Genomic DNA, 20,527 nt, shown 5'->3' with positions numbered 1-20,527 from the left:
AGGGCACTATTGGCAGTTTTACTTCCTATTTTTGTTTCTCCTTTGTTTTCGGAGCTACAGCCCGATTCGGCCAGGGAGACGCCACCGTGAAATGAAGGGGGCGTGCTGTGTGTCCATCGCCTCGCCTCGCCTCTCCTTACCTCTCTCAGTCGTTTCTCGTGCTTGTCGTTTTGATATAGGCCGATTTGAGAGCGTCAGCTCTCGCGTCAGCTGAGCAAAGTCGAGACAAGTCGAGACACACTAAGGGCTGGTATGCAGCGAGTAAGAGGGCGAAAAAACAATAGTTTAAGAGCGCGTGGCAAAAGTACTCATACGCGAAATTAAAAGCCTGCCTGCTGCGGTGGCCGGGAATCGAACCCGGATCAACTGCTTGGAAGGCAACTATGCTGACCATTACACCACGACCGCACAAGCGAGCGCCCCGCCACCGCGCTGAGTCGGCTTCCCGCCTGTCGGCAGCGGCCGAAGGTGATCGTACCCGGCAGGCGCATTTCGAGGCAGGCTAGGGGAGCACATCCAGACGCATTCGGACAGCGTATCCGCGCACATTTCGCATCCTTTGGCAAGAGTCGGCGCCGGCGACGCAAGAGTACGCAGAGGACCGCGTTCTGGCGGCATCTTTAAGCAGTGCAAGTGCAGGATTCAGCGTCTGCAGCATCTTCTCCACAGAATGCTACGGCGCTTGACGGCAGTCCCACTTTCCCTTGAGACATCTGCTCGGGAAGCAGCGTGAAGGTACCGCTGGCCCGAGCATCGGTGGTTCAGTGGTAGAATGCTCGCCTGCCACGCGGGCGGCCCGGGTTCGATTCCCGGCCGATGCATCATTTTGTTTTTTCTCCGGTAGGGGTGCTGCGTGTCTTTCGCACTCGAACTGCGTGAGCCATGAGAATGAACCGCGGGATTCCGTATGGAAAGAACCAATCATGCAGCGCGGACGACTGCTCGTTTGGACTCCTGCGTGCTATTGTACATACTGCGTCGGCCTAGCATCGCAAGTTGCCTGCGCGCCGTGAATGCACGTGTAGCAACAGAAAAAATGAGCCAGGGAGTGCAGACTCTCTACCACTTGTATTCGATACTTACCAAGATTCCAGAAGGTCTAACGATCGCCTGCCTCGGTAGCGCAGTAGGCAGCGCGTAAGTCTCATAATCTTAAGGTCGTGAGTTCGATCCACACCCGGGGCATCTAATTTTCTGTGACTGAAGGTGTGCTGTTGCTAGGGCGGCCAACTTATTTCTTGTTTGTTATCCACAACGTTTCAACGCTTCAGCGGGAAAATGTTTACTTCCTGTATTGCTACATACAGCTTCCCTATCCTCTTCTCCCAGCACAGCATGAAGCCAAAAGCATTGCTCTGCGACGTTTGAGGTGCGCGCCTTGCCAGTCAGTATGTGCAAAGATGCTCGCAAAGAGAGCGACAATGCGACAAGCGACCGTACGAACGGTCGAATGAAACGGCCGCATCCGTGTGGTCTAGTGGCTAGGATACCTGGCTTCACCCAGGAGGCCCGGGTTCGATTCCCGGTACCGGAACGGAATTTTTTCCACACGAATCGTGACAAGTTGAGCTGTCCGAGCGGCCGTTTCCCGTCCTGCTCGCAATATAGCTACTGTTTCGTGACCGTCAGCAGAATATAGACTAGGGAAGCAGACACACGACGACCATAGTAATGGTGTATGGCTTCATGCCACCTGATTCCAGCGTAGGGCTGAGCAACTGCATCTGCCGAGGCCCGTTAGCTCAGTTGGTTAGAGCGTCGTGCTAATAACGCGAAGGTCGTGGGTTCGATCCCCCCACGGGCCACTTCTCTTTTACTACTGCGAAAGGCAGCGCCGATTTCAGCTGGCGAGTGTGATGACCAAATGATCATCACCCTGCGTGGAAGTTGACAGAGGATCCGAACCCGACTCGTCGGGAAGCACTACAGCATTCACTCGGCAATGGCCATAATATCTTGAATACACTGGTTAGAGAAAATGAAAAGAAAAATGTCCGATTGCCGATGCGTAACAACTTTGGCCCTTGTCAGTACTTGGGCGGGTGAGCGCATGGGAACACAGGGCACTATTGGCAGTTTTACTTCCTATTTTTGTTTCTCCTTTGTTTTCGGAGCTACAGCCCGATTCGGCCAGGGAGACGCCACCGTGAAATGAAGGGGGCGTGCTGTGTGTCCATCGCCTCGCCTCGCCTCTCCTTACCTCTCTCAGTCGTTTCTCGTGCTTGTCGTTTTGATATAGGCCGATTTGAGAGCGTCAGCTCTCGCGTCAGCTGAGCAAAGTCGAGACAAGTCGAGACACACTAAGGGCTGGTATGCAGCGAGTAAGAGGGCGAAAAAAACAATAGTTTAAGAGCGCGTGGCAAAAGTACTCATACGCGAAATAAAAGCCTGCTGCGGTGGCCGGGAATCGAACCCGGATCAACTGCTTGGAAGGCAACTATGCTGACCATTACACCACGACCGCACAAGCGAGCGCCCCGCCACCGCGCTGAGTCGGCTTCCCGCCTGTCGGCAGCGGCCGAAGGTGATCGTACCCGGCAGGCGCATTTCGAGGCAGGCTAGGGGAGCACATCCAGACGCATCTCGGACAGCGTATCCGCGCACATTTCGCATCCTTTGGCAAGAGTCGGCGCCGGCGACGCAAGAGTACGCAGAGGACCGCGTTCTGGCGGCATCTTTAAGCAGTGCAGTGCAGGATTCAGCGTCTGCAGCATCTTCTCCACAGAATGCTACGGCGCTTGACGGCAGTCCCACTTTCCCTTGAGACATCTGCTCGGGAAGCAGCGTGAAGGTACCGCTGGCCCGAGCATCGGTGGTTCAGTGGTAGAATGCTCGCCTGCCACGCGGGCGGCCCGGGTTCGATTCCCGGCCGATGCATCATTTTGTTTTTTCTCCGGTAGGGGTGCTGCGTGTCTTTCGCACTCGAACTGCGTGAGCCATGAGAATGAACCGCGGGATTCCGTATGGAAAGAACCAATCATGCAGCGCGGACGACTGCTCGTTTGGACTCCTGCGTGCTATTGTACATACTGGCGTCGGCCTAGCATCGCAAGTTGCCTGCCGCGCCGTGAATGCACGTGTAGCAACAGAAAAAATGAGCCAGGGAGTGCAGACTCTCTACCACTTGTATTCGATACTTACCAAGATTCCAGAAGGTCTAACGATCGCCTGCCTCGGTAGCGCAGTAGGCAGCGCGTAAGTCTCATAATCTTAAGGTCGTGAGTTCGATCCACACCCGGGGCATCTAATTTTCTGTGACTGAAGGTGGTGCTGTTGCTAGGGCGCCAACTTATTTCTTGTTTGTTATCCACAACGTTTCAACGCTTCAGCGGGAAAATGTTTACTTCCTGTTATTGCTACATACAGCTTCCCTATTCCTCTTCTCCCAGCAGAGCATGAAGCCAAAAGCATTGCTCTGCGACGTTTGAGGTGCGCGCCTTGCCAGTCAGTATGTGCAAAGATGCTCGCAAAGAGAGCGACAATGCGACAAGCGACCGTACGAACGGTCGAATGAAACGGCCGCATCCGGTGTGGTCTAGTGGCTAGGATACCTGGCTTTCACCCAGGAGGCCCGGGTTCGATTCCCGGTACCGGAACGGAATTTTTTCCACACGAATCGTGACAAGTTTGAGCTGTCCGAGCGGCCGTTTCCCGTCCTGCTCGCAATATAGCTACTGTTTCGTGACCGTCAGCAGAATATAGACTAGGGAAGCAGACACACGACGACCATAGGAATGGTGTATGGCTTCATGCCACCTGATTCCAGCGTAGGGCTGAGCAACTGCATCTGCCGAGGCCCGTTAGCTCAGTTGGTTAGAGCGTCGTGCTAATAACGCGAAGGTCGTGGGTTCGATCCCCCCACGGGCCACTTCTCTTTTACTACTGCGAAAAGGCAGCGCCGATTTCAGCTGGCGAGTGTGATGACCAAATGATCATCACCCTGCGTGGAAGTTGACAGAGGATCCGAACCCGACTCGTCGGGAAGCACTACAGCATTCACTCGGCAATGGCCATAATATCTTGAATACACTGGTTAGAGAAAATGAAAGAAAATGTCCGATTGCCGATGCGTAACAACTTTGGCCCTTGTCAGTACTTGGGCGGGTGAGCGCATGGGAACACAGGGCACTATTGGCAGTTTTACTTCCTATTTTTGTTTCTCCTTTGTTTTCGGAGCTACAGCCCGATTCGGCCAGGGAGACGCCACCGTGAAATGAAGGGGGCGTGCTGTGTGTCCATCGCCTCGCCTCGCCTCTCCTTACCTCTCTCAGTCGTTTCTCGTGCTTGTCGTTTTGATATAGGCCGATTTGAGAGCGTCAGCTCTCGCGTCAGCTGAGCAAAGTCGAGACAAGTCGAGACACACTAAGGGCTGGTATGCAGCGAGTAAGAGGGCGAAAAAACAATAGTTTAAGAGCGCGTGGCAAAAGTACTCATACGCGAAATTAAAAGCCTGCTGCGGTGGCCGGGAATCGAACCCGGATCAACTGCTTGGAAGGCAACTATGCTGACCATTACACCACGACCGCACAAGCGAGCGCCCCGCCACCGCGCTGAGTCGGCTTCCCGCCTGTCGGCAGCGGCCGAAGGTGATCGTACCCGGCAGGCGCATTTCGAGGCAGGCTAGGGGAGCACATCCAGACGCATTCGGACAGCGTATCCGCGCACATTTCGCATCCTTTGGCAAGAGTCGGCGCCGGCGACGCAAGAGTACGCAGAGGACCGCGTTCTGGCGGCATCTTTAAGCAGTGCAGTGCAGGATTCAGCGTCTGCAGCATCTTCTCCACAGAATGCTACGGCGCTTGACGGCAGTCCCACTTTCCCTTGAGACATCTGCTCGGGAAGCAGCGTGAAGGTACCGCTGGCCCGAGCATCGGTGGTTCAGTGGTAGAATGCTCGCCTGCCACGCGGGCGGCCCGGGTTCGATTCCCGGCCGATGCATCATTTTGTTTTTTCTCCGGTAGGGGTGCTGCGTGTCTTTCGCACTCGAACTGCGTGAGCCATGAGAATGAACCGCGGGATTCCGTATGGAAAGAACCAATCATGCAGCGCGGACGACTGCTCGTTTGGACTCCTGCGTGCTATTGTACATACTGGCGTCGGCCTAGCATCGCAAGTTGCCTGCCGCGCCGTGAATGCACGTGTAGCAACAGAAAAAATGAGCCAGGGAGTGCAGACTCTCTACCACTTGTATTCGATACTTACCAAGATTCCAGAAGGTCTAACGATCGCCTGCCTCGGTAGCGCAGTAGGCAGCGCGTAAGTCTCATAATCTTAAGGTCGTGAGTTCGATCCACACCCGGGGCATCTAATTTTCTGTGACTGAAGGTGGTGCTGTTGCTAGGGCGCCAACTTATTTCTTGTTTGTTATCCACAACGTTTCAACGCTTCAGCGGGAAAATGTTTACTTCCTGTTATTGCTACATACAGCTTCCCTATTCCTCTTCTCCCAGCACAGCATGAAGCCAAAAGCATTGCTCTGCGACGTTTGAGGTGCGCGCCTTGCCAGTCAGTATGTGCAAAGATGCTCGCAAAGAGAGCGACAATGCGACAAGCGACCGTACGAACGGTCGAATGAAACGGCCGCATCCGGTGTGGTCTAGTGGCTAGGATACCTGGCTTTCACCCAGGAGGCCCGGGTTCGATTCCCGGTACCGGAACGGAATTTTTTCCACACGAATCGTGACAAGTTTGAGCTGTCCGAGCGGCCGTTTCCCGTCCTGCTCGCAATATAGCTACTGTTTCGTGACCGTCAGCAGAATATAGACTAGGGAAGCAGACACACGACGACCATAGGAATGGTGTATGGCTTCATGCCACCTGATTCCAGCGTAGGGCTGAGCAACTGCATCTGCCGAGGCCCGTTAGCTCAGTTGGTTAGAGCGTCGTGCTAATAACGCGAAGGTCGTGGGTTCGATCCCCCCACGGGCCACTTCTCTTTTACTACTGCGAAAAGGCAGCGCCGATTTCAGCTGGCGAGTGTGATGACCAAATGATCATCACCCTGCGTGGAAGTTGACAGAGGATCCGAACCCGACTCGTCGGGAAGCACTACAGCATTCACTCGGCAATGGCCATAATATCTTGAATACACTGGTTAGAGAAAATGAAAGAAAATGTCCGATTGCCGATGCGTAACAACTTTGGCCCTTGTCAGTACTTGGGCGGGTGAGCGCATGGGAACACAGGGCACTATTGGCAGTTTTACTTCCTATTTTTGTTTCTCCTTTGTTTTCGGAGCTACAGCCCGATTCGGCCAGGGAGACGCCACCGTGAAATGAAGGGGGCGTGCTGTGTGTCCATCGCCTCGCCTCGCCTCTCCTTACCTCTCTCAGTCGTTTCTCGTGCTTGTCGTTTTGATATAGGCCGATTTGAGAGCGTCAGCTCTCGCGTCAGCTGAGCAAAGTCGAGACAAGTCGAGACACACTAAGGGCTGGTATGCAGCGAGTAAGAGGGCGAAAAAACAATAGTTTAAGAGCGCGTGGCAAAAGTACTCATACGCGAAATTAAAAGCCTGCTGCGGTGGCCGGGAATCGAACCCGGATCAACTGCTTGGAAGGCAACTATGCTGACCATTACACCACGACCGCACAAGCGAGCGCCCCGCCACCGCGCTGAGTCGGCTTCCCGCCTGTCGGCAGCGGCCGAAGGTGATCGTACCCGGCAGGCGCATTTCGAGGCAGGCTAGGGGAGCACATCCAGACGCATTCGGACAGCGTATCCGCGCACATTTCGCATCCTTTGGCAAGAGTCGGCGCCGGCGACGCAAGAGTACGCAGAGGACCGCGTTCTGGCGGCATCTTTAAGCAGTGCAGTGCAGGATTCAGCGTCTGCAGCATCTTCTCCACAGAATGCTACGGCGCTTGACGGCAGTCCCACTTTCCCTTGAGACATCTGCTCGGGAAGCAGCGTGAAGGTACCGCTGGCCCGAGCATCGGTGGTTCAGTGGTAGAATGCTCGCCTGCCACGCGGGCGGCCCGGGTTCGATTCCCGGCCGATGCATCATTTTGTTTTTTCTCCGGTAGGGGTGCTGCGTGTCTTTCGCACTCGAACTGCGTGAGCCATGAGAATGAACCGCGGGATTCCGTATGGAAAGAACCAATCATGCAGCGCGGACGACTGCTCGTTTGGACTCCTGCGTGCTATTGTACATACTGGCGTCGGCCTAGCATCGCAAGTTGCCTGCCGCGCCGTGAATGCACGTGTAGCAACAGAAAAAATGAGCCAGGGAGTGCAGACTCTCTACCACTTGTATTCGATACTTACCAAGATTCCAGAAGGTCTAACGATCGCCTGCCTCGGTAGCGCAGTAGGCAGCGCGTAAGTCTCATAATCTTAAGGTCGTGAGTTCGATCCACACCCGGGGCATCTAATTTTCTGTGACTGAAGGTGGTGCTGTTGCTAGGGCGCCAACTTATTTCTTGTTTGTTATCCACAACGTTTCAACGCTTCAGCGGGAAAATGTTTACTTCCTGTTATTGCTACATACAGCTTCCCTATTCCTCTTCTCCCAGCAGAGCATGAAGCCAAAAGCATTGCTCTGCGACGTTTGAGGTGCGCGCCTTGCCAGTCAGTATGTGCAAAGATGCTCGCAAAGAGAGCGACAATGCGACAAGCGACCGTACGAACGGTCGAATGAAACGGCCGCATCCGGTGTGGTCTAGTGGCTAGGATACCTGGCTTTCACCCAGGAGGCCCGGGTTCGATTCCCGGTACCGGAACGGAATTTTTTCCACACGAATCGTGACAAGTTTGAGCTGTCCGAGCGGCCGTTTCCCGTCCTGCTCGCAATATAGCTACTGTTTCGTGACCGTCAGCAGAATATAGACTAGGGAAGCAGACACACGACGACCATAGGAATGGTGTATGGCTTCATGCCACCTGATTCCAGCGTAGGGCTGAGCAACTGCATCTGCCGAGGCCCGTTAGCTCAGTTGGTTAGAGCGTCGTGCTAATAACGCGAAGGTCGTGGGTTCGATCCCCCCACGGGCCACTTCTCTTTTACTACTGCGAAAAGGCAGCGCCGATTTCAGCTGGCGAGTGTGATGACCAAATGATCATCACCCTGCGTGGAAGTTGACAGAGGATCCGAACCCGACTCGTCGGGAAGCACTACAGCATTCACTCGGCAATGGCCATAATATCTTGAATACACTGGTTAGAGAAAATGAAAGAAAATGTCCGATTGCCGATGCGTAACAACTTTGGCCCTTGTCAGTACTTGGGCGGGTGAGCGCATGGGAACACAGGGCACTATTGGCAGTTTTACTTCCTATTTTTGTTTCTCCTTTGTTTTCGGAGCTACAGCCCGATTCGGCCAGGGAGACGCCACCGTGAAATGAAGGGGGCGTGCTGTGTGTCCATCGCCTCGCCTCGCCTCTCCTTACCTCTCTCAGTCGTTTCTCGTGCTTGTCGTTTTGATATAGGCCGATTTGAGAGCGTCAGCTCTCGCGTCAGCTGAGCAAAGTCGAGACAAGTCGAGACACACTAAGGGCTGGTATGCAGCGAGTAAGAGGGCGAAAAAACAATAGTTTAAGAGCGCGTGGCAAAAGTACTCATACGCGAAATTAAAAGCCTGCTGCGGTGGCCGGGAATCGAACCCGGATCAACTGCTTGGAAGGCAACTATGCTGACCATTACACCACGACCGCACAAGCGAGCGCCCCGCCACCGCGCTGAGTCGGCTTCCCGCCTGTCGGCAGCGGCCGAAGGTGATCGTACCCGGCAGGCGCATTTCGAGGCAGGCTAGGGGAGCACATCCAGACGCATTCGGACAGCGTATCCGCGCACATTTCGCATCCTTTGGCAAGAGTCGGCGCCGGCGACGCAAGAGTACGCAGAGGACCGCGTTCTGGCGGCATCTTTAAGCAGTGCAGTGCAGGATTCAGCGTCTGCAGCATCTTCTCCACAGAATGCTACGGCGCTTGACGGCAGTCCCACTTTCCCTTGAGACATCTGCTCGGGAAGCAGCGTGAAGGTACCGCTGGCCCGAGCATCGGTGGTTCAGTGGTAGAATGCTCGCCTGCCACGCGGGCGGCCCGGGTTCGATTCCCGGCCGATGCATCATTTTGTTTTTTCTCCGGTAGGGGTGCTGCGTGTCTTTCGCACTCGAACTGCGTGAGCCATGAGAATGAACCGCGGGATTCCGTATGGAAAGAACCAATCATGCAGCGCGGACGACTGCTCGTTTGGACTCCTGCGTGCTATTGTACATACTGGCGTCGGCCTAGCATCGCAAGTTGCCTGCCGCGCCGTGAATGCACGTGTAGCAACAGAAAAAATGAGCCATGGAGTGCAGACTCTCTACCACTTGTATTCGATACTTACCAACATTCCAGAAGGTCTAACGATCGCCTGCCTCGGTAGCGCAGTAGGCAGCGCGTAAGTCTCATAATCTTAAGGTCGTGAGTTCGATCCACACCCGGGGCATCTAATTTTCTGTGACTGAAGGTGGTGCTGTTGCTAGGGCGCCAACTTATTTCTTGTTTGTTATCCACAACGTTTCAACGCTTCAGCGGGAAAATGTTTACTTCCTGTTATTGCTACATACAGCTTCCCTATCCCTCTTCTCCCAGCAGAGCATGAAGCCAAAAGCATTGCTCTGCGACGTTTGAGGTGCGCGCCTTGCCAGTCAGTATGTGCAAAGATGCTCGCAAAGAGAGCGACAATGCGACAAGCGACCGTACGAACGGTCGAATGAAACGGCCGCATCCGGTGTGGTCTAGTGGCTAGGATACCTGGCTTTCACCCAGGAGGCCCGGGTTCGATTCCCGGTACCGGAACGGAATTTTTTCCACACGAATCGTGACAAGTTTGAGCTGTCCGAGCGGCCGTTTCCCGTCCTGCTCGCAATATAGCTACTGTTTCGTGACCGTCAGCAGAATATAGACTAGGGAAGCAGACACACGACGACCATAGGAATGGTGTATGGCTTCATGCCACCTGATTCCAGCGTAGGGCTGAGCAACTGCATCTGCCGAGGCCCGTTAGCTCAGTTGGTTAGAGCGTCGTGCTAATAACGCGAAGGTCGTGGGTTCGATCCCCCCACGGGCCACTTCTCTTTTACTACTGCGAAAAGGCAGCGCCGATTTCAGCTGGCGAGTGTGATGACCAAATGATCATCACCCTGCGTGGAAGTTGACAGAGGATCCGAACCCGACTCGTCGGGAAGCACTACAGCATTCACTCGGCAATGGCCATAATATCTTGAATACACTGGTTAGAGAAAATGAAAGAAAATGTCCGATTGCCGATGCGTAACAACTTTGGCCCTTGTCAGTACTTGGGCGGGTGAGCGCATGGGAACACAGGGCACTATTGGCAGTTTTACTTCCTATTTTTGTTTCTCCTTTGTTTTCGGAGCTACAGCCCGATTCGGCCAGGGAGACGCCACCGTGAAATGAAGGGGGCGTGCTGTGTGTCCATCGCCTCGCCTCGCCTCTCCTTACCTCTCTCAGTCGTTTCTCGTGCTTGTCGTTTTGATATAGGCCGATTTGAGAGCGTCAGCTCTCGCGTCAGCTGAGCAAAGTCGAGACAAGTCGAGACACACTAAGGGCTGGTATGCAGCGAGTAAGAGGGCGAAAAAACAATAGTTTAAGAGCGCGTGGCAAAAGTACTCATACGCGAAATTAAAAGCCTGCTGCGGTGGCCGGGAATCGAACCCGGATCAACTGCTTGGAAGGCAACTATGCTGACCATTACACCACGACCGCACAAGCGAGCGCCCCGCCACCGCGCTGAGTCGGCTTCCCGCCTGTCGGCAGCGGCCGAAGGTGATCGTACCCGGCAGGCGCATTTCGAGGCAGGCTAGGGGAGCACATCCAGACGCATTCGGACAGCGTATCCGCGCACATTTCGCATCCTTTGGCAAGAGTCGGCGCCGGCGACGCAAGAGTACGCAGAGGACCGCGTTCTGGCGGCATCTTTAAGCAGTGCAGTGCAGGATTCAGCGTCTGCAGCATCTTCTCCACAGAATGCTACGGCGCTTGACGGCAGTCCCACTTTCCCTTGAGACATCTGCTCGGGAAGCAGCGTGAAGGTACCGCTGGCCCGAGCATCGGTGGTTCAGTGGTAGAATGCTCGCCTGCCACGCGGGCGGCCCGGGTTCGATTCCCGGCCGATGCATCATTTTGTTTTTTCTCCGGTAGGGGTGCTGCGTGTCTTTCGCACTCGAACTGCGTGAGCCATGAGAATGAACCGCGGGATTCCGTATGGAAAGAACCAATCATGCAGCGCGGACGACTGCTCGTTTGGACTCCTGCGTGCTATTGTACATACTGGCGTCGGCCTAGCATCGCAAGTTGCCTGCCGCGCCGTGAATGCACGTGTAGCAACAGAAAAAATGAGCCAGGGAGTGCAGACTCTCTACCACTTGTATTCGATACTTACCAAGATTCCAGAAGGTCTAACGATCGCCTGCCTCGGTAGCGCAGTAGGCAGCGCGTAAGTCTCATAATCTTAAGGTCGTGAGTTCGATCCACACCCGGGGCATCTAATTTTCTGTGACTGAAGGTGGTGCTGTTGCTAGGGCGCCAACTTATTTCTTGTTTGTTATCCACAACGTTTCAACGCTTCAGCGGGAAAATGTTTACTTCCTGTTATTGCTACATACAGCTTAACTATTCCTCTTCTCCCAGCACAGCATGAAGCCAAAAGCATTGCTCTGCGACGTTTGAGGTGCGCGCCTTGCCAGTCAGTATGTGCAAAGATGCTCGCAAAGAGAGCGACAATGCGACAAGCGACCGTACGAACGGTCGAATGAAACGGCCGCATCCGGTGTGGTCTAGTGGCTAGGATACCTGGCTTTCACCCAGGAGGCCCGGGTTCGATTCCCGGTACCGGAACGGAATTTTTTCCACACGAATCGTGACAAGTTTGAGCTGTCCGAGCGGCCGTTTCCCGTCCTGCTCGCAATATAGCTACTGTTTCGTGACCGTCAGCAGAATATAGACTAGGGAAGCAGACACACGACGACCATAGGAATGGTGTATGGCTTCATGCCACCTGATTCCAGCGTAGGGCTGAGCAACTGCATCTGCCGAGGCCCGTTAGCTCAGTTGGTTAGAGCGTCGTGCTAATAACGCGAAGGTCGTGGGTTCGATCCCCCCACGGGCCACTTCTCTTTTACTACTGCGAAAAGGCAGCGCCGATTTCAGCTGGCGAGTGTGATGACCAAATGATCATCACCCTGCGTGGAAGTTGACAGAGGATCCGAACCCGACTCGTCGGGAAGCACTACAGCATTCACTCGGCAATGGCCATAATATCTTGAATACACTGGTTAGAGAAAATGAAAGAAAATGTCCGATTGCCGATGCGTAACAACTTTGGCCCTTGTCAGTACTTGGGCGGGTGAGCGCATGGGAACACAGGGCACTATTGGCAGTTTTACTTCCTATTTTTGTTTCTCCTTTGTTTTCGGAGCTACAGCCCGATTCGGCCAGGGAGACGCCACCGTGAAATGAAGGGGGCGTGCTGTGTGTCCATCGCCTCGCCTCGCCTCTCCTTACCTCTCTCAGTCGTTTCTCGTGCTTGTCGTTTTGATATAGGCCGATTTGAGAGCGTCAGCTCTCGCGTCAGCTGAGCAAAGTCGAGACAAGTCGAGACACACTAAGGGCTGGTATGCAGCGAGTAAGAGGGCGAAAAAACAATAGTTTAAGAGCGCGTGGCAAAAGTACTCATACGCGAAATTAAAAGCCTGCTGCGGTGGCCGGGAATCGAACCCGGATCAACTGCTTGGAAGGCAACTATGCTGACCATTACACCACGACCGCACAAGCGAGCGCCCCGCCACCGCGCTGAGTCGGCTTCCCGCCTGTCGGCAGCGGCCGAAGGTGATCGTACCCGGCAGGCGCATTTCGAGGCAGGCTAGGGGAGCACATCCAGACGCATTCGGACAGCGTATCCGCGCACATCGCGCGGAGCAGCGGAGCGGTTGCGGCTTTGTTTACATCGCGGGGCGGCGCTCAGCGAGTGTTTCGAGGTCCACGTGTTCAAGTTTCTTCAACGTGAGTACCATGTCGACAGTTACTAGGGCAAACACTGCGCAGTTTGTGTTCGATCGAAATGCTTTGCGGCCCACCGCTTTTGAAATCCACGAATTTATATTCGAAGATTTGAAAATCCCGGAAGATCTAGTGGACACTTTTCAGTTGGATTTCGCGCAATATTCGCTATTTTTGAAGTTCTTTTCCGGCGACATCTGTGAAAAATTTGTTGAAAAATTTGGCGGAGTGCGTAAATTTAGGCATGTCGATGGCACAGTCAGTGATGTGCAGATTGTGCCCTCGGGTTATGGTGTTAGAACGGTTCGAGTATTTAATGTGCCCCCTGAATGCGGCAATGATTTGATTGCACGTGCTCTCACTCAGTACGGCGTTGTCTTGTCGGTAGTGAACGAAAAGTGGTCCAGTGCATACCGGTACCAGGTTAATAGTGGAGTACGTAGTGTCCGCATTGACTTGAAGAAACACATTCCATCCTACGTAATGATTGCGGGCTGTAGGGCTCAAGTGACTTATATCGGCCAGCCACCCACATGCTCAATTTGTCATTCCACTGAGCATTTACGTGTTGATTGTCCCCGTAGACGACCCGTGCAGCTCCCACGTAGTGATGCTGCGGCTACTGGTGGCCACTTTGTGCCACTACTGAGTGAAATAGTAGCGGGCACTGTATCACAACCCCGCCCTGCCGACCCTATTCGTGCTGAGGATGTACCAAGTGAGGTGAATGTTACTGCAGACGCACCACAGGATCGAATGGAGGACGCTCCCATTTTGTCCTCGGCTGTGGTAGAATCGGATGCAGTTGCTAAGGAGGTCCCAGATGTTTCGGATCATACACCAGTTGCTATTTCGGAAGAGATGGACACCTCCTTACCACCGCCTCCGCCGCCTGAAGAGGTTCCCCTGGCACCGAGGAAAGGGCGTACAAAGAAAAATAAAAATAAGGGTACTAGGAGTCAGCAGTCAGATGATTTGCCGTGCACCCCTGTGTCAGAGAGTGGCAGTGAGAGTGAAGTTCAGCCATCGTGCCCCCCTGCCTCTGACAGCTCTGCGCGCCAGGAGCGTATAAGGGAACAAACTGCACATCTCAAGGTGTTCTTAAATACGGCACGCGAACAGGGTGCGCATGCTGCGAAGCGCAAAAGCGAGCAAAGTAGCGAGCAGCTGCCGCAGCGCACGCGCAGGCATTCGGCGACGTCGGCCGCCGGTACAGCAACAACACAGGCGGACGAGGCCACGTACACAGACACCGCTGGTGGTCGCGCCCAACCGACCGACCGACCAACGGAGACGCCCTGGTGGAAGCAGGAGGAGGACGACCCTGGATCCCATTAGCGGCTTTCGGCGGACCTGCTGTAATTCGTGCCCCGGTTACCTGCGGCGTTATGTTACGCTGTTCCTGCACGCTGACAGTAATTTTCTGCACAGTTTTGTCCACGAGTTTTGTAATGGGTTGCAGTGCTTCTTGACAGTTTTATTGGTGTGCTTAAGTCGCTGCATCTGCGTCTTCCGTTTCTCATTTTTCTTGCTAATACTTGAGTGTCTGTGTTTTAAATGGCCGCCGCTCGTCAACATCTAAAGATCTTCTCAGTTTTATCACTCAATGTAAATCGCATCATAGCTGCGCATAAAATAGCAAGTTTTATAGACTTTTTAACTTTGGGAGGCTATGACGTTGCATTGCTCCAAGAAGTTACTGTTAAGCGCTTCAATAACGTCCCTGGTTATGATGTCATCTATAACATTAACGTTGAAGGTACTTGTGGCACCGCTGTTCTTTATAAAACTGTATTGCAACCAACTAACGTTCAATTTTTACCGAATGGCCGCTTACTTACGTGTACGATCCAGGATGTCACATTTATTAATATATACGCGCCGAGTGGCACTGATCATAAACGTGCACGTTCTGTTTTTTTTAATCAAGATGTGGTTCCGTTTTTTGCGTCGACCCGCAATGTCGTAGTTGGCGGCGATTTTAACTGTGTTACTGCCGCAGCCGATCAATTTCCCACGGCTACCATGTGCCCGGAACTTTCCCAACTAATTGTGACAAATGACTTGATCGATGTTTGGCGTCATTTTCATCCTGTCACGACGCAATACACACATTTTTATGCGAACGGTGCCAGTAGAATTGATCGCATTTATGTGTCGCGGCCACTTCAAACCTTTCTTCAGAGGGTTGCGGTACATCCCGTCGCTTTTAGCGATCACTGCGGTGTTGTGTGTGACGTGCAATTACTGGCAAATAGGCAGGCGCCACCTTCCCGTGTTTGGAAACTCAATACCCGTCATCTCTCTGACGCCGGTTTACGTTGCGAGATTCAGAACGTGTGGCAGTTTTGTTCTGAAAAACAGGGAAGCTATGCCTCGGTCTTACAATGGTGGGTCGACTTAGCCAAACCGCAGTTGCGCAGTGTTGCAATGCGGTATGCAAGGGAGGCGTCATTTTGGGAGGGGCGCACCATTGCCTTTTATCAGCAGTGCCTCCAAGATGCGCTTGATGCGCCCGTGGCGCCAGATCAAAACTTACGTGCACGTTTGAATAGAATTAAAAGCAAGATACTCCAGCATCACCTACACAAGGCACAAGGTGTTCTGATCAGGAGCCGACCGCAGTGTGAGACCATTGACGAAGTGCCAACGCTTTACCACTTGGCACGCGAGAAACGTTTGGCGCGGAGGAAAGACATTACCACCCTCATCACGGACACTGGTGCTCGTCTCACGGCGAAGCATGAGATCGTTCCCCACGTCACCGACCACTTTAAGAGATTGTTCGGACGGACAGCTGCCGATGATGTCGCACGTTCCTTTCTGTTAGATGAATTGGATACTGTCATCTCCGAATCTGACCGTCAGTCACTGGATGAGATGTTGTCACGGGACGATGTGAAAGACGTGTTGCGTTCGTGTCGTCGAGGGAAGTCTCCAGGTCCAGATGGCCTTCCCATCGAATTTTACCTGGCTTATTGGGATATTTTCGGTGAGACATTGACGATCATGATAAATGAAATTGTTCGTGGTGCTGCTGTCCCTTCGAAGTTCGTTGCAGGGCGTATTATATTAATTCCGAAGACACCGACAGCATGCCGTGTTGAGGCATTACGCCCTATCACACTTTTAAATGCAGACTATAAGCTGGCGGCACGATGCCTCGCAACGAAACTCAATGTGGTCATGGACAGGATAATCAGTCCCTTTCAGTCGTGTGGTGTGCAACGCCGTAGCATTTTTCACGCTGCGGCTTCATACCGAGACGTGGTCGCGTACGCAGCCATTAATGACCTGTCCGCTGGCATTCTCTCCATCGACTTTGCCAATGCATTCGACCGTATCGGGCACGATTATCTTCTGTCCGTCATGACAAAACTGGGGTTCGGCGGCCACTTTCTCGATGCTATCCGGAATCTTTTAACGTCGGCGACGTCCGTAATTGTCATCAATGGATGGCAGTCGCCGCCCATTCCTATTACAAGATCCGTCAGACAGGGCTGTCCTTTATCAATGCTCCTATTTGTCATTGCGCTCGACCCGTTTTTGCGCGCAGTCGGTCGAATCATTGAAGGTGTCCAGGTCTGTCACGTCTCTCTCACATGTGCTGCCTATGCTGACGACGTGGGACTTTTCCTGGGGCGGGCACATGACTTGGACAGAGTTCGCGATGTTCTGACATTGTACGAACGTGCCTCTGGCGCCGTTCTGAATACGCGGAAAACTGTATTGGTACCACTGGGTCGTCGGGGACTGTCTGCTGAACGGGACTGGTTCCGTGTTGTGCGCACCCACAAAATTTTAGGACTCGACATTGTAGCGTGCCCACAAAAAATGCAAGTTCTAAACTGGAGGCGCATTCTTGGCACTGTGAAGACCCTATGTCGCAGCCACTCAGGTCGCCGACTCAACTTACATCAACGTGTGGCCGTCATTAACACATTCATTTTATCGAACGCGTGGTACATCGCCCAACTGCTTAGTGTTCCGAAGCCGATCGGGAGGGCGATTTCGCAGGCAGTCTACTGGCTCCTGTGGCGGCATGAAATTTTTAAAGTCAAGGCTTCGACCTGTGTCATCGACAGGCAGCTGGGCGGCCTCGGTTTCACCGACGTTCCACGCAAATGTGGCGCTCTGCTCGTCCACCGGACAGCCACCCTGCAGTCCGACAACCCGGCAGGAACCACCGCGGCACTCCTGGAGCTCTACCGCCCACACTCTGAAGCGGCGCCCGTCTCTCTCGCGGCCATCCCGTATAAGATGTCCTACATACGGGAGTACTTTTTAACGAGGAGCTACGCTCTGTCTACGGCTACCGACAGACACAGGACCGCCCGCGGACTCTATGTTGCCCTGACTGGACAACCTCCGCGTCATAAACTGGTCTTCCGGAACCCCACAGTGGAATGGGTGAACGTGTGGGCAAACATCAACAACCCGGTGTTGCCGTCGGACGTGAGTGCGCTCTGGTTTAAGATCGTCAACAACACCTTAGCGACGAACCAGCGGCTTGCCGACATTCATCTCCTTCCCTCTGCCAACTGTGGTAGATGTGGTGCTGTGGACACACGGGAACATCGTTTTGAGTGTGCATCGGTGTCGACAGTATGGCGGCTGTGTCAACGAATGGTCGCCCACATTAACAGAACGCCTCCTCACCTTGTGACTGTTCGTCGTGTGATAGTGCCTAACTTCAAAGCTTTCCCGCGGACGAAAAATAACGCCACTGTCTGGATCTTAGGGCATACGATTTATGCCCTTATCGATATGGCCGTCACTGATACTGTGATTTACCTGGATTATTTGTGGGCCCAGTATATGACACTGAAGGATTGCGTTCAATTTCGCGAATTGTTTGCGAATTTTTTGAAGGCGGCCTTGGATTACGGCTATGAAATGGAACTGCGGCAAACGCCTTGAACTGAGATTTACTGAGCTGACGCGTTCCAATTTTTAATTTCTTTTTCCTTTTTTTTATTTGTTTTATTTGTGTTATGGTTGGTGACTTGTGCCACACCCACCCTACGGGTCGTTCTGGTTTTATCTCCAAGGGAGGAGTGTCCTTTAATTTTGAGGAATTTTACTTTGTTCACAAGACTTCGTGGGTATTTTAGAAGATACAGCCTGTTTGTGTGAAACATTCATAGTTGCAGGAGTGTTTTTTTTCCAATCTCTTAAATTCTGTTCCCGGACTGTCGCGATTTCCTTTTATTACTTTCCTGTGATTTCTGTTTCTTTCGTGTGATGCACACATCGACATACACTCTCATGTTGTGCTGTTGTGCTGCGTTGACACCTGTTTTGTAACAACTCTCTGCTACATCGGAGTGACTGACGTTAGTCAGGAGGGACAATTATTTTACTTTTAAGCGGAATATGAGTTTAGTTGAACTACGAGCAGCAGAGTTGAACCAGAGGAGGAAAGAAGACCGTCCACGAATTCCGCGATAAAATTTCTCTTAGTTCTCCATTTTTCTGTGGAAGAAGACACCACACCCTCTGAGCAGAAGATGATTTTGTTTTAAGTTATACCACTGATCCACGAAGTTCGACAGTCCAGCAAATATAGCGATGAAGCTCGCCGAAGAAGGCATATTTTGGTGAGAGTAAGGAGGGCTATAAGGGGAGTTGGGAGGCCCTAAAAAAAAAAACAAAAAAAAAAAAAAAAAAAAAAAAAAAAATAAAAAAAAAAAAAAAAAAAAAAAAAACAAAAAAAAAAAAAAAAAAATAAAAAAAAACAAAAAACAAAAAAAGCCGAAAAACAAAAAAAAAAAAAAAAAAAAAAAAAAAAAAAAAAAAAAAGTGGTAGAATGCTCGCCTGCCACGCGGGCGGCCCGGGTTCGATTCCCGGCCGATGCATCATTTTGTTTTTTCTCCGGTAGGGGTGCTGCGTGTCTTTCGCACTCGAACTGCGTGAGCCATGAGAATGAACCGCGGGATTCCGTATGGAAAGAACCAATCATGCAGCGCGGACGACTGCTCGTTTGGACTCCTGCGTGCTATTGTACATACTGGCGTCGGCCTAGCATCGCAAGTTGCCTGCCGCGCCGTGAATGCGCGTGTAGCAACAGAAAAAATGAGCCAGGGAGTGCAGACTCTCTACCACTTGTATTCGATACTTACCAAGATTCCAGAAGGTCTAACGATCGCCTGCCTCGGTAGCGCAGTAGGCAGCGCGTAAGTCTCATAATCTTAAGGTCGTGAGTTCGATCCTCACCCGGGGCATCTAATTTTCTGTGACTGAAGGTGGTGCTGTTGCTAGGGCGCCAACTTATTTCTTGTTTGTTATCCACAACGTTTCAACGCTTCAGCGGGAAAATGTTTACTTCCTGTTATTGCTACATACAGCTTCCCTATTCCTCTTCTCCCAGCACAGCATGAAGCCAAAAGCATTGCTCTGCGACGTTTGAGGTGCGCGCCTTGCCAGTCAGTATGTGCAAAGATGCTCGCAAAGAGAGCGACAATGCGACAAGCGACCGTACGAACGGTCGAATGAAACGGCCGCATCCGGTGTGGTCTAGTGGCTAGGATACCTGGCTTTCACCCAGGAGGCCCGGGTTCGATTCCCGGTACCGGAACGGAATTTTTTTCCACACGAATCGTGACAAGTTTGAGCTGTCCGAGCGGCCGTTTCCCGTCCTGCTCGCAATATAGCTACTGTTTCGTGACCGTCAGCAGAATATAGACTAGGGAAGCAGACACACGACGACCATAGGAATGGTGTATGGCTTCATGCCACCTGATTCCAGCGTAGGGCTGAGCAACTGCATCTGCCGAGGCCCGTTAGTTCATTCTGGCTCTAGCTGCCGACGCGTACGGACGTGCCGCCGTTTGCTGCGCGTAGTCAGTGCTTCGCCAGTGTTTACATTTGCGTTTTGGTGTCCTTGTTTTTTGTGATTTTTCTTCGTGTGTAACTTGTGATTATTCTGCCTACTGTGTTCTGTTGTGTGTTTTCTACCGACGTTCATTTATCGTTTGTGGAGTTTTCGGTAATTACCGGAATCTCCCATTGATTTCTGCATATCATGGCTACAACTGTGAGGAAGAATACGCTGGTTTTTGCGTTCGCCAAGGACACACGACGTGTTCAGCCGACTGCTCTGGAAATTCATGATTGGCTTGATCAGGTACTTGGCATTAATTCTGATATGGTGCATACCACTCAGCTAGACACTGACAACTACTGTGTTTTCGTCAAATTTTTGAGCCCCGTTTCGGTAGATAAGATTATTGGAAAATTCGGGTATCATGTAGAATTTTTGCATAGAGACGGCACTACAAGTAAAGTAGCTATTAGGAGAGCTGATGCTCTTTATAGATCTGTGCGGGTGTTAAATTTACCTATCGAGATAGATAATGAGAAAATCAAGGTTGCCCTGTCTCAATATGGTGAGGTTAAGGATATAGTTAACGAACGGTGGTCGAAGCAATTTAAAATTCAGAGCTTCAATGGTATTCGTTCGGTAGAGATGGAAGTAAAGTCGAATATCCCATCTCATATAACTGTTGACGGGCATAAAGCCCAC

The 20,527-nt window shown here is 52.4% G+C and overlaps 32 non-coding genes across 32 annotated transcripts; 25 read left to right on the top strand and 7 right to left on the bottom strand.

The window, feature by feature from the left end:
• Positions 1–336: 336 nt before the first annotated feature.
• Positions 337–408, bottom strand: Trnag-ucc (transfer RNA glycine (anticodon UCC)). The gene has a single exon. It is a non-coding gene; the product is annotated as a tRNA-Gly (tRNA).
• A 342-nt stretch (positions 409–750) lies between these two features.
• Positions 751–821, top strand: Trnag-gcc (transfer RNA glycine (anticodon GCC)). The gene has a single exon. It is a non-coding gene; the product is annotated as a tRNA-Gly (tRNA).
• Positions 822–1,112: 291 nt separating this feature from the next.
• Positions 1,113–1,185, top strand: Trnam-cau (transfer RNA methionine (anticodon CAU)). Its single transcript has one exon. It is a non-coding gene; the product is annotated as a tRNA-Met (tRNA).
• A 546-nt stretch (positions 1,186–1,731) lies between these two features.
• Positions 1,732–1,805, top strand: Trnai-aau (transfer RNA isoleucine (anticodon AAU)). The gene has a single exon. It is a non-coding gene; the product is annotated as a tRNA-Ile (tRNA).
• A 587-nt stretch (positions 1,806–2,392) lies between these two features.
• On the bottom strand, positions 2,393–2,464 carry Trnag-ucc (transfer RNA glycine (anticodon UCC)). The gene has a single exon. It is a non-coding gene; the product is annotated as a tRNA-Gly (tRNA).
• Positions 2,465–2,806: 342 nt separating this feature from the next.
• Trnag-gcc (transfer RNA glycine (anticodon GCC)) lies at positions 2,807–2,877 on the top strand. Its single transcript has one exon. It is a non-coding gene; the product is annotated as a tRNA-Gly (tRNA).
• Positions 2,878–3,170: 293 nt separating this feature from the next.
• On the top strand, positions 3,171–3,243 carry Trnam-cau (transfer RNA methionine (anticodon CAU)). The gene has a single exon. It is a non-coding gene; the product is annotated as a tRNA-Met (tRNA).
• Positions 3,244–3,524: 281 nt separating this feature from the next.
• Positions 3,525–3,596, top strand: Trnae-uuc (transfer RNA glutamic acid (anticodon UUC)). The gene has a single exon. It is a non-coding gene; the product is annotated as a tRNA-Glu (tRNA).
• A 198-nt stretch (positions 3,597–3,794) lies between these two features.
• On the top strand, positions 3,795–3,868 carry Trnai-aau (transfer RNA isoleucine (anticodon AAU)). The gene has a single exon. It is a non-coding gene; the product is annotated as a tRNA-Ile (tRNA).
• Positions 3,869–4,454: 586 nt separating this feature from the next.
• Trnag-ucc (transfer RNA glycine (anticodon UCC)) lies at positions 4,455–4,526 on the bottom strand. The gene has a single exon. It is a non-coding gene; the product is annotated as a tRNA-Gly (tRNA).
• A 341-nt stretch (positions 4,527–4,867) lies between these two features.
• Trnag-gcc (transfer RNA glycine (anticodon GCC)) lies at positions 4,868–4,938 on the top strand. Its single transcript has one exon. It is a non-coding gene; the product is annotated as a tRNA-Gly (tRNA).
• A 293-nt stretch (positions 4,939–5,231) lies between these two features.
• On the top strand, positions 5,232–5,304 carry Trnam-cau (transfer RNA methionine (anticodon CAU)). The gene has a single exon. It is a non-coding gene; the product is annotated as a tRNA-Met (tRNA).
• Positions 5,305–5,585: 281 nt separating this feature from the next.
• On the top strand, positions 5,586–5,657 carry Trnae-uuc (transfer RNA glutamic acid (anticodon UUC)). The gene has a single exon. It is a non-coding gene; the product is annotated as a tRNA-Glu (tRNA).
• A 198-nt stretch (positions 5,658–5,855) lies between these two features.
• Positions 5,856–5,929, top strand: Trnai-aau (transfer RNA isoleucine (anticodon AAU)). Its single transcript has one exon. It is a non-coding gene; the product is annotated as a tRNA-Ile (tRNA).
• Positions 5,930–6,515: 586 nt separating this feature from the next.
• Positions 6,516–6,587, bottom strand: Trnag-ucc (transfer RNA glycine (anticodon UCC)). Its single transcript has one exon. It is a non-coding gene; the product is annotated as a tRNA-Gly (tRNA).
• Positions 6,588–6,928: 341 nt separating this feature from the next.
• Positions 6,929–6,999, top strand: Trnag-gcc (transfer RNA glycine (anticodon GCC)). Its single transcript has one exon. It is a non-coding gene; the product is annotated as a tRNA-Gly (tRNA).
• Positions 7,000–7,292: 293 nt separating this feature from the next.
• Trnam-cau (transfer RNA methionine (anticodon CAU)) lies at positions 7,293–7,365 on the top strand. Its single transcript has one exon. It is a non-coding gene; the product is annotated as a tRNA-Met (tRNA).
• A 281-nt stretch (positions 7,366–7,646) lies between these two features.
• Positions 7,647–7,718, top strand: Trnae-uuc (transfer RNA glutamic acid (anticodon UUC)). The gene has a single exon. It is a non-coding gene; the product is annotated as a tRNA-Glu (tRNA).
• A 198-nt stretch (positions 7,719–7,916) lies between these two features.
• On the top strand, positions 7,917–7,990 carry Trnai-aau (transfer RNA isoleucine (anticodon AAU)). Its single transcript has one exon. It is a non-coding gene; the product is annotated as a tRNA-Ile (tRNA).
• Positions 7,991–8,576: 586 nt separating this feature from the next.
• On the bottom strand, positions 8,577–8,648 carry Trnag-ucc (transfer RNA glycine (anticodon UCC)). The gene has a single exon. It is a non-coding gene; the product is annotated as a tRNA-Gly (tRNA).
• A 341-nt stretch (positions 8,649–8,989) lies between these two features.
• Trnag-gcc (transfer RNA glycine (anticodon GCC)) lies at positions 8,990–9,060 on the top strand. Its single transcript has one exon. It is a non-coding gene; the product is annotated as a tRNA-Gly (tRNA).
• Positions 9,061–9,353: 293 nt separating this feature from the next.
• Trnam-cau (transfer RNA methionine (anticodon CAU)) lies at positions 9,354–9,426 on the top strand. The gene has a single exon. It is a non-coding gene; the product is annotated as a tRNA-Met (tRNA).
• A 281-nt stretch (positions 9,427–9,707) lies between these two features.
• On the top strand, positions 9,708–9,779 carry Trnae-uuc (transfer RNA glutamic acid (anticodon UUC)). The gene has a single exon. It is a non-coding gene; the product is annotated as a tRNA-Glu (tRNA).
• Positions 9,780–9,977: 198 nt separating this feature from the next.
• On the top strand, positions 9,978–10,051 carry Trnai-aau (transfer RNA isoleucine (anticodon AAU)). The gene has a single exon. It is a non-coding gene; the product is annotated as a tRNA-Ile (tRNA).
• A 586-nt stretch (positions 10,052–10,637) lies between these two features.
• Positions 10,638–10,709, bottom strand: Trnag-ucc (transfer RNA glycine (anticodon UCC)). The gene has a single exon. It is a non-coding gene; the product is annotated as a tRNA-Gly (tRNA).
• Positions 10,710–11,050: 341 nt separating this feature from the next.
• Trnag-gcc (transfer RNA glycine (anticodon GCC)) lies at positions 11,051–11,121 on the top strand. The gene has a single exon. It is a non-coding gene; the product is annotated as a tRNA-Gly (tRNA).
• Positions 11,122–11,414: 293 nt separating this feature from the next.
• Trnam-cau (transfer RNA methionine (anticodon CAU)) lies at positions 11,415–11,487 on the top strand. The gene has a single exon. It is a non-coding gene; the product is annotated as a tRNA-Met (tRNA).
• A 281-nt stretch (positions 11,488–11,768) lies between these two features.
• On the top strand, positions 11,769–11,840 carry Trnae-uuc (transfer RNA glutamic acid (anticodon UUC)). Its single transcript has one exon. It is a non-coding gene; the product is annotated as a tRNA-Glu (tRNA).
• Positions 11,841–12,038: 198 nt separating this feature from the next.
• On the top strand, positions 12,039–12,112 carry Trnai-aau (transfer RNA isoleucine (anticodon AAU)). The gene has a single exon. It is a non-coding gene; the product is annotated as a tRNA-Ile (tRNA).
• A 586-nt stretch (positions 12,113–12,698) lies between these two features.
• Positions 12,699–12,770, bottom strand: Trnag-ucc (transfer RNA glycine (anticodon UCC)). Its single transcript has one exon. It is a non-coding gene; the product is annotated as a tRNA-Gly (tRNA).
• A 6,383-nt stretch (positions 12,771–19,153) lies between these two features.
• Trnam-cau (transfer RNA methionine (anticodon CAU)) lies at positions 19,154–19,226 on the top strand. The gene has a single exon. It is a non-coding gene; the product is annotated as a tRNA-Met (tRNA).
• Positions 19,227–19,507: 281 nt separating this feature from the next.
• Trnae-uuc (transfer RNA glutamic acid (anticodon UUC)) lies at positions 19,508–19,579 on the top strand. Its single transcript has one exon. It is a non-coding gene; the product is annotated as a tRNA-Glu (tRNA).
• Positions 19,580–20,527: the final 948 nt, after the last annotated feature.

Source organism: Schistocerca serialis, chromosome 2 (genome assembly GCF_023864345.2).
Source record: "Schistocerca serialis cubense isolate TAMUIC-IGC-003099 chromosome 2, iqSchSeri2.2, whole genome shotgun sequence".
Lineage (NCBI taxonomy): Eukaryota > Metazoa > Arthropoda > Insecta > Orthoptera > Acrididae > Schistocerca > Schistocerca serialis.
Note: the sequence above shows the minus strand (reverse complement) of the source record. Positions and strands in the feature narration are given on the sequence as shown.